Genomic DNA, 19458 nt, shown 5'->3' on the forward strand with positions numbered 1-19458 from the left:
TGTTAACCAATGTCATAAAACAATATGTGTACTACTGTTTCCTGAGAAACTATTTGTTCTGTAAGCCTTCACCTGAAGTACAATAAAAAAAAAAGAAAGTTCAGGGCCGGGAGAGGCCTGGTTCAGCGCTGGAGCTCGGCAACACCCCAGGCCTGTATTCAGGTTACTCCTGACCTAGATTATTGGGTTCCATTTTGGGATAAAACTCATAGCAGTTATATGGCTCCTACTACCTGTCAGGCATTGTTCTAAGCTCTTTACGCATGATGTTATCAGTTGCTGTCGAATGGGCTCCAACTCCTAGCAACCTTATGTCCAACAGAACAAAACATTGCTCAGTCCTGCACCATCTCCACGATCTTTGGTGTGCTCGAGTTCTTTGCTGCCACTACTGTGTATTTTGAGTTCCTCCCAACCTAGGGAGCTCATCTTCCAGCCCTATATTGGACAATATTCTTGTGATTTATAGGGTTTTCACTGGCTAATTTTCTGAACTCTAAGAGGTAGTTGCCATTATCAATCCCGTTCTTCAGGTACCGGTAGACTAAGTGATTTTCCAAAGCCACAGAAGAAATAAACGGAAGATCCAGGACTTGAACCCAGGTAGTCTGGCCCCACTTTTTCAGCCACAAGACCACACTACCTCGGGCAGACAAACCAGAGCCTTGTCCAAAGAGAGCAGCTTGGATGGTACCATATCATATTTGACTAAAAATAACTCAGACTTTCTAGTTTACAAAGCTCTTTCATCTGTATTTTTTTGTTTGATCGTTATAACAGCCCGATAAGTCAACCATTACAAACTGATGCTTACTCATTTGTCCATGTGTTTGGTAAGGGTGCCGAGCTCCTGCCCTGAACCAGGTCTCCCGTTGGCTCCAAACAAACATTCTGTTTTATTTGGTGATCTGGGGAATACCATGTGCTCTTATGTCTATGTCTACCATAGCATTTAATTCTCACCCATGCCCTAACATACATTACTTTTACTGATTGTATTAGTTTCCTATTGCTGTGTTGGGTACAATGTGGCTGGGTTCTGCGCTCAGGACTGAAATCAGGGTGTTGGCTAGACTGAGTTCTCATCTGGAGGCTCTGGAGAAAAATCCACTTCCAAGCAGAATACAGTTCCTTGTGGTTGTAGGACTGAGGTCGCATTTTCTGGCTGTGGGCTAAGGGTTACTCTCAGCAACTAGAGGCTGCTCTCAGGTCCTTTCCACATGGCCTGCTCTGTCTTCAAGCCAGCAATGGCCCCTTGAAGCCTTCTTGTGATTGAAATCTCTCTGACTTCCTCTTCTGTAACCAGCCAGAGAAAACTTGCTTTTAAAGGACTCATATGATTAGGTCAGACCCACCTGGATAATCTCCCTATTTTAAGGTCAACTATGCCATATAACAAAAGGAGCCCTGGTGGCACAGTTAAGTGCTTGACTGCTAACCGAAAGGTCGACAGTTCGAACCCACCAGCAGCTACATGGGAGAAAGATGTGGCAGTCTGATTCCGTAAAGATATATAGCCTTGGAAACCCTGTGAACCAGTTCTACTTTGTCTTATAGGGTTGCTATGAGTTGGAATCAACTCGACAGCAATGGATTTGGTTTTTGGTTTTATGCTGTATGGTGTAACCTAATCACAGGAGTAAAGTCCATCTTATTCACAGTCTTAGGGATTATGCAGGATGTGTACACCAGGGGGACTGGAAATCTTAGGGGGCATCTGGAATTCTGCCTCCCACACAGGGGAAGAAATAGAGGTTTAGAGGAGTTAAGTGCTGGGTGCAATGTAGAGTATGGTGGGCCCTAGGGCCACTATGCCACATAGTCTCCCCAGAGAGGACATGGGGATCTGGCCCTGCACCAAAAAAAGCATTTTGGGGAGGGGTGGGGGTTTGGGCCCCCTGGGAGCAGGCTGAGGATTTTACTGTCTCAAGTTGACAACACAGACTCCTCTTTGACTATGTTTTTCCACCATCCCTGCAGAATTCAAGGCATAAACCCGGCAGCCTCGAACTAGTTCATGGAGGACCCTCAGGAGACACTGGCTGGGCAAGCTCTCCCCTCCAGAGGGAAGAGCCGTGTGTAAAAGAAGGGTGGCTGCTGCAGGAGTGGACATGAATGCTGGCTGCCAAAGAGAACAGTGTTTTAGTTTTGGTCACCGGAAGTGGTGCCTTCAGCACAGGTAAGAAATGGTTGTCGCCAAATATGCTTGCTGAGGTGCCATTTTGGTGTTTCTTGTATGAGTTTGCTTGTGTTCTTCCTCTTAAAAAGTGTATTATTATTATTATTACTATTATTATTGCCTTCCTTGAGCCTCTGTGAAAGCTGCTCTGGAAGTACTGGGGACAGCCTGGTGCCTCCATTTACCATTTGTTTTTGTCCTGCACATGTCACAGACGTTTACTCGTGATCGTGGCATGGTCTGGGTTTACTCAGCTAGGTGTGCAATAGGTACTTGAACTAGACCAGAGACAGAAACCTCTGAAGGGCACAAGCAGAGATGTGGGGAGTTATCATGGAGGATGTAAATGGGGACTCCTCCCCAGACCTGGCATTTGCCCCTCTGCTGCTTCCTTCCCAACCTCTCTTCTCGTCCATGTGAGCTCCGCCAGCTGCATGGAAGGATCTGTAAGGATGAGACTTGCCCACAGGGAAATAAGCTGTCAGTTCCAGTGAGAAGTCTGGCCCTACCACTTCCATGCTCTCCCTGGGGATGAAGAGCATCTGTGATGAACGGGGAGCTGACTCAGTGCTTCTGGAGTGTCTAGGCAGTCGCAACCAATGCTAGCACACCTTCCCTTGGCCATCAGGGATGGGCTGGAATATATGGTATCTGAATGAGGTGGAGGGCTCAGGGCCCAGGCATGCAAGTATGCCAGGCAAGAGGTGTCAGCATGCCACCCTACAGACTCCCCTGTGCTGGAGAAGGTGAAAAGGCCCATTAGCACCATCTGGGGCTTGGTGACGGCTGTGTTTGGAGTTTTTTGAGGACAGGGAGACGTGGAATCTGTAGGAACTGCAGGAGCTCCAGAGAGCCCAGCCCAGGTCCCCTGCTGAAAGGGGGCTGCCCCTGGTCCCAGGGAGCTGGGAAGGATGCTCACCCAAGCCTCTGGACTCCCTTTGGGCTCTGTGTTTGTTGGGAAGTTGCTTGGGATCACAGAAAGGGTGAGAACTTGGCAGGCAGGGAGGCCAGAGTTCTAGGCCTGGCTCTGGAACTTTCCCTAACCCCTCTGAGCCTCAGTTTTCTCATCTGTGATAATAATGACACATACGTCAAAAGGTTGTCTTCCATGAGAGGATGCACACCCTCTCACACAGGAGGTCCTCAGTAAAAGCCATCTTTCTCTTACTCTCCCTCTCCACTTCCCCCTCTCCCAGTAGGCTCTCTCTCTCTCCAGAGCAAAAGCTTCAGGGAGGTTGTGCTCTCTCCCCTTTACTGGCCATAAAGAACCCAGCTCCAGATCATGGGCCATTGGCCTTGGAGAGGCCACATCAGTTACAGGTGTCCAGGCAAGCATAGAAACATGTTGGCAAAACCACAACAAAGTAATTCCTACAAATCTGGTGCCCTCTCAGATGGTAAATCTCCTGGGACCAAAGCTTCCCTTAACTAATGAGTTTGACGAGACAGAAGGGCCTGGAGTTGCATTTTCTCCACGTCTCCACGTGGCAGCAGCTAGAATCATGGCTTATCCACAATGGACTGGACTTTTGAGGTCATCTGAATTCAGCTATCCATGTTTGAAAAGGAAGTTGAGACCTAAAAGTGACTTTTTTCTTCTCACAGTGCAAGCTAATAACAGAGCTGGGGTGAGGAGTCAGGTCTCCCAATTCCCGGGCAGGTCTGTAGACCACACCCCACCATCTCATAGGGCAGTACTCCATGCTGGCTGGTTGTGGTGTGTTTGTGGGGAGAAGACTGGCCTCTGGTGGGGTGGGGAAGTTTTTAGCAAGCTATGAGGGGAGATTTGACCCTAGGCTGAATGTTGTTGTTGTTAGCTGCCCCAGAGTCATGGCAACTCATGGCAACCAACCCCAAGCACAATGGAACTAAATACTGCCTGGTGCTTCACCCTCCCCGTGATTGGTTGTGGATCAGACTGTTGTGATCCATAGGGTTTTCAATGGCTGATTTTTCAGAAGTCGATCACCAGGCCTTTCTTCCAATGCACCTCTGGGTGGACTCTACCTCCAACCTTTTGGTTAGCAAGTGAGCACATTAACCATTTGCACCACCTTCGTGTACTGGGCTGAGGAGCTAGGATCTGACCCTGAGAGCAGTGGGGAGCCATCCAGGACTTTCAAGAAGCTGGAATGGGGTGTGATCGACATTGAAGCATTTAGGTCACATCCTTTTGGTGACTATAGTGGAAGCAGAGAGACACAGCCGTGACCCTAAAGGATCACCACTGCAGCAGGAGACAAAGGAGGGATAAAGATAACAAACATGCAGTTGCAAAAATCAGATTAGAAAGCGCTCCACAGGCCAGACCAGACAGAAGGAATGAGATGTAAAGACCTGCAGTTGGTAAAAAAAAAAATCATCTGATCAAGAAAAAGGCTTGGGAATTTGATGTTTGAGGACAAGCCCAGTATAAGGTGACAGTAGACTGGGCTGTGCGAAAGCTAAGACATTTTTAGATGGTTTTAGTGAGGCACCGGGGTGGGGCAAACAATTAAGCACTGGACTACTAGCTGAAAGGTTGGTGGTTTGAACCTACCCAGTGGTGCCTCAGAAGACATGCCTGGCAGTCTACTTCAGAAAGGTCACAGCCCTGAAAACCCTATGGAGCAGTTCTACTCTGCACACATACAGGGTTGCCATGAGTCAGAATCAACTCCATGGCAACTGACAACAACAAAGTTAGAGTATGTAGTCCCTGGGTGGTGCAAATGGTTAAGCACTTGGCTACTAACCAAAAGGTTGGCAGTTTGAATCCACCCAGAGGCACCTTATAAGAAAGGCCTGATGATCTACTTCTGAAAGGTCACAGCCACTGAAAACCCTGTAAAGCCCAATTCTACTCTGACACATACATGGGCTTGCCATGAGTCAGAATCAACTTGACAGCAACTGATTAGTTAGGGTATGACCTAAGCGTCTATAACAAAGGGACCCATAAAATACACTGACTTAGATCAGATGGAATTTAATTTACCTCTCACATCAGAGTCCAGGAGTGAGCAGTTGGTGGGCAATTCTACTCCACCAGCTTATTCAGGGGTGCACTCCTTCCATCATGTGGTTCTACCATCCCCTAAGGTCCTCATCTACGTAATTGAAACCGAGTTACTCCAGAAAGGAGGAAAGAAGTGAGAGGCCAGTGATTTTCTTTTAACCAAATGTATCATTCAAAACCCTGCCCAGAAAAAAGGGCACACTCAAAAGGGTCTTATGAAAAAGACTTTAAAAAGAGACAATTTAAAGAGGTGAGGGCAGGGTTAAGGAAACCAACAAGAGGAGATAAAACTCCCAGGGATTTGAAACAGCAGGAAACCATGACCACCTCTAAGCATGCTGTGGCAAGGAGAGGAAAGGGCCTTTCTCAGAGTCTGGTGAGAGCTGGAGCCCTGGTAAAGGGCAGCCTGAGGGAAGCAGCCAATGTCAGAACCTTGGCCAAGCAGGGAGGGAGCAGAGAAAAATAAATCCTAAAATTTCTCTCTCCTCTTACTCTCCTAAATCCTGCTAATGCCTCTCAGGCAGAACCCAAGCAAACACTGGAGAACAAAGGAGTCTAGATCATAGAGGTCAGCCTCTGGGGCAGAGAGAAGGGCAGAGAATGAAGCTGGGGGACAAACTGAGAATGGCCAGCCCAGCAAGTGATGAGGAGGTCATAGGTATCTCCTCTGCTCATGCTGAAGGTGTTCAGTCAGGGAAGGGAGGCCCCAGGTGGTGCAAACGGTTAATGTGCTCGCTGCTAATCAAAAGGTTGAAGATTCAAGTCTACCCAAAGGCCCCTCAGTGATCTGTTTCTGAAAAAACAGCCATTGAAAACCCTCTGGAACACAGTTCTACTCTGACACACATGAGTTCGCCATGAGTCAGAATCCACTCTACGGCAACAGGTTTTATAGATGACTAGGGATGCTAGGACTAGATGACTTCTAGGTTTCCCTCCACTTCTGAAATTTTCTGAATCTCTTTTGAATGGAAGATGGGTTGGAATCAACCCCTTAAAAGATTAGCTGCAACCAGAGTAAATGTGATTTCTGAAAGAGTGACTAGAGGAAGAATCTCATTGAAAAAATGTATATGAAAGCATTTTCTCAACTACAAAGGTCTCTGCTAGTAGTTTTCAGAGTTTAATAGTATTTTCAAAGCCGTTTTTAAAAGTCAAATCTTGCATGAAATGCTCATGTGTAAAACAGGTTAAAGAGGTAGTTTATTAATACACATTTGTTTTTTAAGTTCAAAATTTCAACATTTATTATGGAAGTTTATCAATAGAGCATTGATTCTGTCTTGATGCATACAAATATTGAAATCTGAGGTTCTAGATCAGAGGATGGCAAACTATGGCCCATGGGCCAAATCCAGCCTGCCACCTGTTTGTGTAAATAAAGTTTTATTGGAACACAGCCAATCCATTCATTTATGTATTATCTATGGCTCCTTTGGCACTATAATGGCAGAGTTGAGTAATTATGACAGAGACTGTGTGTCCCACAAAGCCAAAAATATTTACTATTTGGCCCTTTACAGAATAAGTTTGCCAACCCCTCTTCTAGATGATCATTGTATTGCTACATCTGCTGCAACATCCAGTATTCCTATTTTGTTTTTGTTTTGTTTGGCTTAGTTGCACAGTATTAAGAAAATTCTAAATCACATCATATTATGGATTGAATTGTGTCCCAAAAAAATATATGTCATAAATCCAAACCTCTATGGCTGTGGTTATAATTTCCATTTAGGAATGGGTTGTCTTTATTGTGTTAATGAGGCAGGATGAGTGTGGGGTATATACTGAGTCAATCTTTTTTGAGATATAAAGAGATTAAACAAGAGAGGAGAAGAGAGATTGGGGAAGAGAGATGCCAAGGCACATGAAAACTGCCAAGGAGCAAAAGCTTAGAAGAGACAAGGACCTTCCTCCAGAGCCGACAAAGACAGAAAGCCTTCCCCTAGAGCCAGCACCCTGAATTCGGACTTCTAGCCTCCTAAACTGTGAGAAAATAAATTTCTGTTTGTTAAAGCCACCCACTTGTGGTATTTCTGCTATAGCAGCACTCAGTAACTAAGAAAGAATTAGGTACCGAGAAGTGGGAGTACTGCTATAACAAATACTTACAATGTGGAAGTGGTTTTTGAATTGGGTAATGGGTAGAGGCAGGAAGAGTTTTAAGGTGCCTAATAGTAAAAGCCAAGACTGCCTTGAAGAAACTGTTGGTAGAATTATGAATGTCAAAGGCAATTCTGGTGAGGGCTCAGAAGGAAGAAGAGCTGTAGAGAAAGTCTCTATCGTCTTAGAGAATACATATGGCACCAGCAACAGAACTGCTAGAAATGTAGGCATTACATGTGCTTCTTGGGAGGCTTTAGAGGAAAATGATGAACATGTGATTGGACACAGAGGAAGGATGATGCTTTTTATGCAGTAAAGAACTTGTCTGCATTACGTTCAAATGTTTGGTGGAAGGTAGAACTTATAAGTGATGAACTTGGGTATCTGGTTGATGAGACTCCTAAGCAAGATCTTAAAAGGGCCGTGTGGTTTCTCCTTGCTACTTATAGTAAAATGCGAGAGGAAAGAGATGGACTTCAAAATGAACTGTGCAAAACGAAAATAAAACTTAAAGATTTGTAGAATTCTGTTGTACAAACTAAGGACATGTGTCCTAAAATTTTCACCAAGGATGTGGCTACCCAATCTTTTGTTAAAGAGATTAAGCCTGTGACAGGAACATAGAAAGAACAAAAGGAAAGAATGCTGTCTGCTTCTTGGAATTCTATAGGCAGGAAACAGGCTGAAGGAGCAACATCTGTTGTCCTCCAAGAAAAGGACCATCCCTGGAGCGGCTCAGACATCAGCAGAACTGTTGGAAGGAGTACGTGAAGCAGGGCCTTCTTGGTTTCAAAGGGTGGGGCCACGGTCTCCTGGATCTCAAAGGGTGGGGCCACAGCTTCCTAGGTTTCAGAGTCCGATCTTTACCAACTCAGTTCTGGAGTGTGGGTCTGCCATTAAGGTGTGCCGGGGGATGAGGCTGCCACCCAAAGTTGAGGGGGTATGGCTGCCATGCCCAAGGGACAGAAGAATGGGACTTGCCACAGCTATTGTGGTGGGGTCACCACTCAGACTAGGAGAATGAGGCCGCCTACAGCCAAGGGAGCAGAGTTGCCACCTGCCTTCATTATCTAGTGCTGCTATAACAGAAATACCACAAGTGAATGGCTTTAAAAAACAGAAATTTATTTTCTCACAGTTTAAGAGGCTAGAAGTCTGAATTCAGGGTGCTGGCTCTAGGGGAAGGCTTTCTGTCTCTGTCATCTCTGGAGGAAGGTCCTCGTCTTTCTGAGCTTCTACTCCTGGGCAATCTTCATGTGACTTGCCATCTCTCTTCTCCCATCTCTGCTTCTCTAGCTCACTTGTTTAATCTGTTTTATATCTCAAAAGAAATTGACTCAAAATAACCCTAATCCTGCCTTATTAACATAATGAACATAGCTTAATCCTCATTGACATAACCTAATCCTGCCTCATTAACATAACAAACACAACCCATTCACAAATGGGATTATAACCACAAGCAGAGGTTAGGATTTGCAGCACGTATTTTTGGGGGACACAATTCAATCCATAACACCATCCCAGAGGAGGGCCTGGAAGACAGAGCTGAAGCCCAGGGCTGAGAGGCCTCCACCCAGAATACGGAGGATGTAGCCAACACTCAGAGTGTGGAGGGTGGTGCCATTGCTCAGATGGTCTCAGAGAACAGAGGATTATTTTCAAACCTTGAGAGCTAATGTAAATTGTTCTGCTGGGTTTTGGACTTGCTTGGTGCCCATTATCCCTTCTTTCCCTCCAGTTTCTCTACTTTGTGCCTGCTCTACGATTGTAGTTTGGAAACAGATTTCACAGGTTCACAAATGAAAAGGAATTTTGCCCCAGGATTGAATATGCCTAAAGTTTCACGCATATTTGATTTACATGATTTAGAAGGTGAGGTTTCGGACTTGCAGTTGATTTAAGACCTTTGGGATGATGTGTTGGGGTGAATGTGTTTTGCATGTGGCAAGGATATGAATTTTGGGGGGGCCAAAGGGTGGAGTGTTATGAATTGAATAGTGTCCCCCCAAAATACATGTTTTTAACTCTTTAAAGTGTTCCAAGGCAAAGATTCATGGCCCAAGCCATGATATTTTCAATTGCCTCATATGCATGTGAAAGCTGGAAAATGAATAAAGGAAGACCAAAGAAGAATTGATGGCTTTTGAATTATAGTGTTGGCAAAGAATATTGACTATACCAGGGACTACCAGAAGAACAAACAAATTTGTCTTGGAAGAAGTACAGCCAGAATACTCCTTAGGAGCAAGGGTGGCAAGACTTCGTCTCACGTACTTTGGACATGTTATCAGGAGGTACCAGTCCCTGGAGAAGGACATCATGTTTGGTAAAGTAGAGGGTCAGAAAAAGAGAGGAAGAACTTCAATGACATGGACTGACACAGTTGCTGCGACAGTGGGCTCAAGCATAGCAACAGTTGTGAGGATGGTGCAGGACCGGACAGTGTTTCATTCTGTTGTATATGGGGTCGCTGTGAGTCGGAACCAACTCAGCTGCACCTAACAACAATATGCCTGTGATTTAAAATCCAATTTGGGAATGGGTTGTCCTTGTTATGTTAATGAGGCAGGATTAGTGTAGGATATCTCTTGAGTCAATCTCTTTTGAGATATAAAAGAGATTTAACAAGTGAGCAGAAGAGAAATGGAGGAAGAGAGATGCCAAGCCACATCAAGATTGCCAAGGAGCAGAAACTGAGAAGAGAAAAGGACCTTCCTTCAGAGACAACAGAGATGGAAAGCCTTCCCCTAGAGCTGGCACCCTGAATTCGTCTAGCTTCATAAACTGTGAGAAAATAAATTTCTGTTTGTTAAAGCCACCCACTTGTCGTATTTCTGTTACAGCAGCACTAGATAACTAAGACACATCAGTAAGATGATGTGAATGGTAACAGACTTTTCACAGCTTGCCTTGCAACCACAGAATGGTCTTCAGTTCAGAGCTGTCTGGATGTTTGGGAGGGAGGAGAAGGAAATTCTAGTTTGAATTGCTAACAGTATCAAAGAACTCCTTGAATGCCTTTGTATCATAAACCTGAGTCAGACAAAAAGCACCCAATCATTTTTTATATTTCTGTGATAATCTGTGTCATGCATTCTCTTATCATTGAAAGCTTTGGAGTGTACTTGCTTGTATGGTTTTGCATATGGCATGCATAGTCCTAAATTTAAACAACAAAAAGTAATAATAGTAAAATAAAATATTTTTTTAAAAAGAAGACCACTAAGGAGGTCCAGTCTTTCTAATTGAGGACACATTTTAATATTGAAGGTCAGGATCTGCCCAGATCTTATTCCAGGGTCTGCACAAGCCCAGTTAGCCTGGCAACACAGTTGGTTATACTCAGTATGTTACAGTGTGCATTTGAATGTGCATGTCATTACAGTTTTAATAACAGTCAACTATATTTTTAGAGTAAAAAGTCTCATGTCATGTTTGAAGAACCTTGGAAGCACCTCCATGGAACACAGTTTGAAAACCACCCCTTCAGCAAATACTGATGGTTCTCATTTCTGTGCGTAATAATAACTGAGGAACCAAAGATGCTGAGAGTGGGGGATCAGAAGGCGGAGGAGAAAGGGGTGAAAGATGGTGGAGGAGAGACGTGAGGTCATGCTGTCCATGGCGGAAGAGGGTCACAGGGAGGAGAGTGCGGTCAGTAGTGGAAAAAATAGAAAACAGAGGCCACGTAAGCTTCTACCAAAGCTTGAGATATCTCCTAACAATTGGTGATGACCTTGAAACAGCTCTCCAGGGCTACATTAATGACTCCCAACCATCAACTTGGAAGAAGAGGTCCATAGATTAAAATGTGTGCAGAGAAAAGACGAAGCATACAAATAGCTTCTAATCAACATGCCAAGGGCCTATGTGGCCAGCCCAGATCAAGTGCTGGGCAGGGGTGGGGGAGATGAGGGAAAGGGAGAGCGACAGCAGGAGCCTCAGAGGGTCAGGATGCCAAGCCAGGGTTTGTGCACGTGGAAGGTGTCATGCTTAGGCCAGTACTTGTGAGTGACCTAGATGGGAACAATGTCAGGGCCCCAAGAAGGTGGTGGCTGGGGGTAAGCAGTGGCTTTAGACATTCAAGGCAAAGCCCACAGAGACAAGAATAAAACCCAGGAGTCCAACTACCAGGCCTGCCTGCTCTCTCCCCAGTGAGTGCAAGGAAGGGAGCGGCCAGCCTGGTGGCTTTAGGTGGCTGTGGGCTAAAGAAGGCCCCTGGGGGATAAAAAAGGTAGCAGTCCGTTCTGAGGTTTTGCTGCACACCCCATAGAAAAAAAAAAGCATTTTTAGATTTTAAAAGGATGACCTCATTTTTTTTCTTATTTACATGGCCCTGTTTGTTTATCTAGTCCTTTAAAAATAGCAGATGTGTGCTAAGCTTAGTGCTCTCTCTCCCACCACCAGAGGCAGAGCCACTGTGTGGGGAGAAACACCTTTTTATCTAAGAGAGGGGCAGCCTTGTTCCCAGGGACAGATGGGAGCAAAATGGGACAGGTAGGAAGTTTCGTGGTTTTTCATGTCGCTTCTCTAAAATAGCCACACTCCTGCCTCCCACTTCCTGCCTGACTCGGCTCTGGGTAGAATTTCTCCTTTAGAGGATTCATGTTCTGTGAAGTCTCAGGAAGGTTGAAGGGATCTGTCAACAAGCAAACGTGTTTGACTCCAAAGACCTTGAGATCGGCTCTGAGGGCCCCAGCTGGGTGAAGAGTCCAACCTGAGTTTAGACCATCCGGGTTTGCATCCTGGCTCTGCTGCATACTAGCTGTGTGACCTTGGGCAAGCTACTGCACCTTTCTGTGCCTCATCTGTAGGAGGGGCATAACAACACCATCTCTCAAGCAGTTGCTGTGCAGATTAGATGAAGGAATATGAATAGTCAGGTGCAAGGACATAGCAATCTCTTAATAAATCTGTTAATAAACAATGTTGTTGCTAATATCCATTCCCCACCTGGGCAATTGTACCAGCCTGCTAACTACTCTTCCGTCCTGTGGGCTTGTCTGCTCCAGCCCATCCTCCGTGTCATTCCAGAGGGATAGAAAGGTAAAACACAAATACGACCATGTGTCTGTCCTCTGCTTAAAATCTGCCTGTGGCTTTCCATCACCTACAGCAGGATCAGCAAACTTTTTTCTGCAAAGGACCGGATAGTAAATATTTAAAGCTTTGCCAGCCATACTGTCTTAGTGGCAATTACTCAACTCTGCTGTTGTAGCATGAAAGCAGGCCTACAGGATGAGTCCAGCCCCTTAGCTGAGCAGTCCCAATCCATCCCTTGTTCCCATTGTCTCCATCTGTATTCCTCTCCTCGTCTACTCCTTGCTGTAATCCTCACACTTTAATCCTTTGCACATGCTGTTCTCTCTTTCTGGACTTTCCTTCCCTGCCCCCTTTGTGCTCCTCCCCTCATGCATTGGGAACCCTTGCTCTGGGATTTGGTGGCACCCCGTCTTTATTTCCACTATGATCACATGTGCAAGTACCATCTCTCCCATTGGAGTGGTTAGTCCCTCCAGACAGGGATTCTGCCTTGCTCCCCTGTACCCCAGTGCCCAACAGGGTAAGCCTTTCCATGGTGGGGAAATGGCAAGTGAAGAGCAGTCTAGGTCTGATTTTAGAGTGGTAGTTGATAGATGGGCCAGAATTTCTCCAAGTATGGTCCATAAACCTCCCACAACAGAATTACGTGGGGTGTTTCTTTAAAATGCAGATTCAGAGGCCCTGTCTGAGACTGGAGGCCAGAAGTCTTCGGAAAGTTAATGGCATGGTCCGTAAGAGGAGCAAGGCTGCAACATGCCTGGAATGATGATCATAATAACCATTCTTCAGATGGGCGTCACCCATGGAAAGTGGTGTCACTGAGTCTTCACACTCAGGCTGGGGAGTGGTGAGGCAGGAATGAATAATCCTCTCAAATGAATCCCCAAGCTCAGACATGGCAAGTGACTTTCCCAAGGTCAAACTGCAAATTACTTGCAGATCTGGGACTGACTTGTTCTGGAGCAGACTTCCAGGCATGTGAATGCCCCCAGTGCCCAGCACAGCCTGGGGCACAGTGGGTGCTTGGTAATTTTTGAACAAACAAGGGAAAGGATGGAAGGGTGGATGGATGGATGGATGGATGGGAGGGTGGGTGGGTGATTTAGGGCAAAGGAGAGTGGGGTTCAAAGGTGGCTCTGGGGTTTAGGAGAATAGTAGTATCAGAGGCAGAGGAGGAGAAAAGATGAACTTGGTGCCGAGCATATTGAATTTGAGAGGTCAGCGGGACAGCCAAGCCAAATGTCCAGCAGCTGGAAATGCAGCGTTGAGAAGTGCTCGGGGCAGGGCAGGTGATGTATGCCAGCTGTGGTAAATGGCTAAGAAGACAAGGAGAGAAACGCAGAGAGAGACAAGTAGAGGATTAGGGACCATAGCCTGACGAATGAACACATGTATGTAGGAGGAGAAAGAAAAGGCTTGGGTCAAAGAGTCAGTGAAGAAGTGGCTCAGAGAGGCAGGAACAGAGCCAGGGTGGGGCCAAGACTGACAAGGAAAGCAAGGATTGTGAACAGCCAGTCACCTAGGTCACTTAGTATTGGTCCCTCTTTACAGTACAGCCAGCCAACCTCAAAGAAATGGGTAAATAAAAATGTTCATCACTACACAAGTTTCTGTTTGCTTGAGATTTGTGCTCCCAGCCAGTGTCACTGCAGGTGTGGGGAGAATGAGTAAGAACTCGAACCGCCTCCCCGCCTGTCCCAACAGGCCCTGCCATTTTATCTTCATTCAAGCTCTGTATGGCATATTTCATTGCAGTTATTTGGCTACCCCTGAGCCTTCGTTTTCCTCTCCTGTGTCTATCTTAGCTCCCTCCCGCCTTCCTTCCATCTCTCTCATTTATTCGTTCAACAGATATTTATTATCAGGAATAAATCTCTGTGTAAAAGAACTCAGCTAAGGTCTCCAAACCCGGCGGGGCCTACGGGTCGCCTGGAGAGCTTTAAAAAATACAGATTCTTAGACTTGCACATTCAAGGTGCCTAAAAGCAGGTAGTCCCTGGGTGGCAGAAACAGTTAAGTACTCAACAAACGGTTGGTGGTTCAAATGCACCCAGAAGCACCTCAGAAGACAGGCCTGGAGATCTGTCTTGAAAACACTGCACACATAAGGTCACCATGAGTCGGAACCAACTTGATGGCAAGTAACACCAACAACAAAAGCAGGGATTAGCCAGCCATGCGTGGGTCCTCACAGTAGCCTGCTCTGACCAGCCTCTGCTTGAGAGGGACGGTGATGAGGCCCAGGCGCCTGGGTATTTCCCGCATAGTTGTTGTTGTTGTTAGGTGCCGTGGAGTTGGTTCCAACTCACAGCGACCCTATACACAACAGAACGAAACAGTGCCAGGTCCTGCACCATCCGCACAATTGTTACAATGTTTGAACCCATTGTTGTAGCCAGTGTGTCAGTCCATCTCGTTGAAGGTCTTCCTCTTCTTTGCTGACTCTCTGCTTTACCAAGTATGGGGTCCTTTTCCAGGAACTGGTCCCTCCGGTTAACATGTCCAAAGAACGTTAGACAAAGTCGCACCATCCTCACTTCTAAGGAGCATTGTGGCTGTACTTCTTCCAAGACAGATTTGTTTGTTCTTCTGGCAGCCCATAGTATAGTCAATATTCTTCACCAACACCATGATTCAAATGCGTCTATTCTTCTTCAGTCTTCCTTATTCATTGTCCAGCTTTCACATGCATATGAGGCAATTGAAAACACCATGGCTTAGGTCAGGCACACCCTAGCCCTCAAAGTGACATCTTTGCTTTTAAACACTTTAAAGAGATCTTTTAAGGCAGATTTTCCCCCATAAACCCCTAAAAAAATAGCATCTGTGGCAGCCCCACGGCTGCCTTCTCTGCCTTCAGAGTCCTTCCATTGATCCTACCTGTGCCAACAAACTTGACCCCTCCCCTCATTCCTACCACACACTGTCACAGTGACACCACGACCACCATTCCCGTCAGCATCATCCATCCCCAAAGAGGTGGATAATCCTTAAAATCAGCCCGACTTAGAAAGTGCCAGGCACCGTTCTAAGTGACATAAACTCCTGCCCTCTTAGAGTCTACATTCTAATAGGGAAAAAATAGACAAACATATAAATAAGTAAAATATGCAGTGTGTGATAAGGTGACAATCAGGGCAGGAATGAGAAGAACTGGGAGCTGGCAGGTTGTTGTGATTTTAAATCAGGGGGTCAGAATAGCCGGCTGAGAGCTGATGTCTGAGCAAAGACCTGAAGGAGGTGAGGGAATGAGCACTGTGAGTATCCAGGGAAGAGTGTTCTGGTAGAGATGAGATTGTGCCTGGTGGGAACAGCAAGGAGATCAGTGTGGCTGGAGCCCAGGGGTTGAGGGGAGAGGAAGCTGGAGAAGTGATAGGGCGGGCAGATTATCCTGAAGCCATCAGAGGTCTCAGCAGAGGAGTGGCATGATCTGCCGAATGTTCTCGAAGGCTCACCCTGGCTGCTGTATGGAGACTACACAGTAGGAGGCAAGGGCAGCAGCACAAGACCATTTAAGAGGCTGGTTTGGTCATCCAAGCAGTGGACTAGGGAGGTGATGGGGAGTGGTTAGATTCTGGGTATGGTTTGATAGTTGTGCCAACATGATTTGTGGGAGAAAGAGTTTAGAGAGGAGACCCTTGCTGATACTCACATTTAGTCACTCTAGTCTTTTAGGCAAATCAACCTCCCTGAGTCTCAGTTTCCTCATCTGGAAAATGGGGCAGTTGCATAGGTACTTTCTAAGATCCCTTTCAGATTAAAAACTCACCATTTCAGCTCTGGTCACTGGGAGCTGGGGTAGTCAGGGAAGGTTTTGAGGAAGTGGAATGGAGCTTAAGCTTAAGAAAGAAGGTTGTAAGCCAGACATAATTGACAGAAAGAAAGGAGGGACATTCCTGGCAGGGGGAACAGCAGGCATGGTGCACCCCAGCTCCCCAACACTGTGCCCTTTGGAATAAACCAGCAGATTCAGGGCCAAAGCATTTCTGCAAACAATGAGGCCCTCAATTTTTTTTTTTTTTTATACAAACTGTGCCATTTTAGAGGCCCTTGATTTGAGCATTTTCAGATGGACATGCTCAGGCAGGAAGGAACAAGGCTTGGCTCCTGTCCGGGGAGAGTTAACCTCTTGGCCCAGCATTGCATAACCACAGAGTCTGCTGAGCGCAAGGAGACTCTTCTGTGTGGCAGCCAGAGTGGCAAGCCTGGTGGCTCCGGGCTCTGGCACCATCCGGCAGCGGAACAAACAGCCCTCCCTTCCCAGATAATGGCCCTCATTGAGCATTGTGTCCATGGCCAGCGCCCAGCACAGGGCAGCTCAGCCTGGGTAAGTTTCGTCTCTTGGCTGCTTAACAAAATATTTACACTATGCCTTTCTAGTAAGACGGTTCCTAGGAACCAGCAGGCAGAGAGAGCTGGAGACGTGCACCCACCGGTGACCCTTCTCCCAGCTCCGGTAAATTGTTCCACACACCCAGCGTGTAAACTTGAGTTAGTCATTTCCCTCCAGGGCTCTGGTGTAAAGTAAGGCAGTGAACTAGAAAGTGCTTCAAGGCCTATCCAGCTCCAGAATTATTCCCATCTTCTTTAATTGAAGAATGAGCACCATTTTCTTACTGAGCGGGAATAGAATTCGACTGGTCTTTTCTATCTTGCAAAGAGCCTCTATCCGAAGGCATGCGTGTGATTTTGGGGAAGCTGAAGATAAGAACTTTGAACCCTACCTACCTGGGTCTCTCCTATTTCATTGTTAACATCAGAAAAGATACTGTCCTCTCACTGCATGCCATTCAATGGGGACCAAGGGGCAATAGGCCAGGTTACCCCAGAGGGTGCCACACTTTAAAAGTTATTGAGACCAGCTGTAGGAGACATGAAGCTGTTTTGTCAAAGGAACATTTGAAGAAACTGGGGAAGAGAATTCCTGAGATCTCGAGACAGAATCAAAACTAGCATGTGAAAATCACATGGCCCACTGTTAGGAAGACGCCTCAAACAATAGACCCTCAAACAATAGCTATCTGAACAAAAACACACATACACTTTGACCCAGTGATCCCTCTTCTGGGAATCTGGTCTATGGAACAGTCACACCAGTCTGTAAAGTTATGTGTACAGATGTGTATTGCAAAATTATTAATGGCAAAATTGGTAACAATATGAAAACTCAACAGTTGGAAAATTTCAGAAATGTTCCATCCAAACTGTGGGCCATCATTTTACTATTAAAAAAAAAAGAGAGAGAGAGAAAGACCCTGTCTCTGTTTAGAAAAGGCAGTATTGTGTTAAGAATACAGGGTCTAGAGACAGACTGCCAGGATTCAGATCCAGATCCCACCCCCTACAAGCTGCGTTACATGACCTCTCTGACCCTCAGTCTCTTCTTCAGTAAAGAAGAGAGCATAATAGTGCCTGTCCTGTAGGTTTGTTAGGAGGGGTAACTGAGTTGATGCATGTGAGGTGCTCACGACAGTGTCTGTCACCTGCTTAGCTACTGAAATAATGTTAACATTCGACCTAGAAAGATTGTCCATGAGAAAAACAAGTTGCAGAAAAATGTACATAAAAAGACAAAAATGTCCTCCCCCCAGTCCCCTCCCCGCAAAAAGATTGTTGTGTCAGGTAGTGAGAAACCTCCTGAGAGCAGTCTCTTGGAAGAGGCGTGTATCTTGTATGAGAGCAAGCTGGTGCTCTTGAAAGTCCCTTCAAACCCTGAGGTTCTGAAACTTTGTGGATCCATTCTAGCAACCTCATAGTACATCCTAGCCCGCCATTTGAATGAAATACACATTGTTTACAAAATATATATGTCAAGACTTGTCCTTTTTGCAAGAGGGGAACAAAGACGTTGGTTGGTAGCTTGGGTTTACAGAAATGCTCATGGGCTCATCAGTGGAGCCCACTTGGTTCCACTTGGGCTTTAAGTGTCCTCCCAGACCCAGGCTGGGTTTGTGTGAGCCACACCAGTGATGCCATGTCCTGGATGAAATAGACTCTGCCCCAGTTAGCCACAGTCACACACAGACTACCCCCCCCACCCCCACACACACCATGAGTGCTATATAGGCTTTGGGAGTGGAGGGAGAGGTGACAGGCCAGGAAGCCCCCCAGCAAAGTTACCTGTCATGGAAATCAGAGCCATATGAGATGGGGCACAGAGAGAAAATGCTCTTGTCAAATGGATCTTAGATTCATTCATGTGTTCAACAAGCGTTATGGCCCCAGACCCCTGGGAGTCAGGGAGCTCCAAGAAACACCATGAAATCTTGATATTTTTTAAACAATGACTAAAAACATTATGCTAAGTAAAATTATATTTAAAATTTTTTAAATATTTTTGCCAACCAAAAAACTGTAGAACATCATATAACAAACACTGATGAACCCAATACCCAACTTAAAAAAAGACTTCAACAAAAATGCCCATCAGCAGGTGATAGAATAAACAAAATGTGGTGTGTTCATACAGGAGAATATTTCTCTGTTATAAAGACAAATGAAGTTCTGATACATGCCACAGCATGGATGAACCTTGAAAACATTACGTTGAGTGAAATAAGTCAGTTACAAAAAAGATAAATATTGTATATGAAATATCTAGAATAGACAAATGTATAGAGACCAAAATGTATTGGTGGTTACCAGGGGTGGGAGGGAGGGAGAGAGAGAGGGAATCATTGCTTAGGGGGGCCTGAGCTTCTGTTAAGGGCAATGGAAGAATTTAAAAGTAGGTTGTGGTGATGGTTGCACAACATGATGAGCATAGTTCACGTCACTGAATTGAACATGTAAAAAATGTTGAAATGGCAAATGTTTTGTTATATATATATATACTTACCACAATTAAAAAAAAAGACTTCAATAAATACAGTAGAAGGCCCTGCATAGCCCTCTACAATGGCAATTCCCTCCTGCCTGCCAGAGCTGACATCATCCTGAATTTGCTGTTAACATTCCACAGTTGTTTTCTGAGCACCTACTATGCTCCAGGCAGGGTCCTGGTGCTGGGTTAACCCTGGTGAATAAAACAGATATGGTTCCTGCATTCATGGAGCTTGAATAGCAGTTGGGTAAGGCCCAGATCCTTTTCTGTGGATGATTCTTTCTTATTAGACTCTTCTGTGGTGCT

At 45.7% G+C, this 19458-nt stretch overlaps 1 protein-coding gene across 1 annotated transcript in view; it reads left to right on the forward strand.

The window, feature by feature from the left end:
* Window positions 1-19458, forward strand: part of HIVEP3 (HIVEP zinc finger 3) — a 511051-nt gene that overhangs the window by 381038 nt on the left and 110555 nt on the right. Inside the window, exon 5 of the mRNA XM_004372078.2 lies at window positions 1981-2179. The gene's annotated coding sequence lies outside the window, so the exon portion shown is untranslated. The remainder of the gene's footprint in view (window positions 1-1980; window positions 2180-19458) is intronic.

The sequence above is a fragment of the Trichechus manatus genome, unplaced genomic scaffold, assembly GCF_000243295.1.
Source record: "Trichechus manatus latirostris isolate Lorelei unplaced genomic scaffold, TriManLat1.0 scaffold00015, whole genome shotgun sequence".
NCBI lineage: Eukaryota > Metazoa > Chordata > Mammalia > Sirenia > Trichechidae > Trichechus > Trichechus manatus.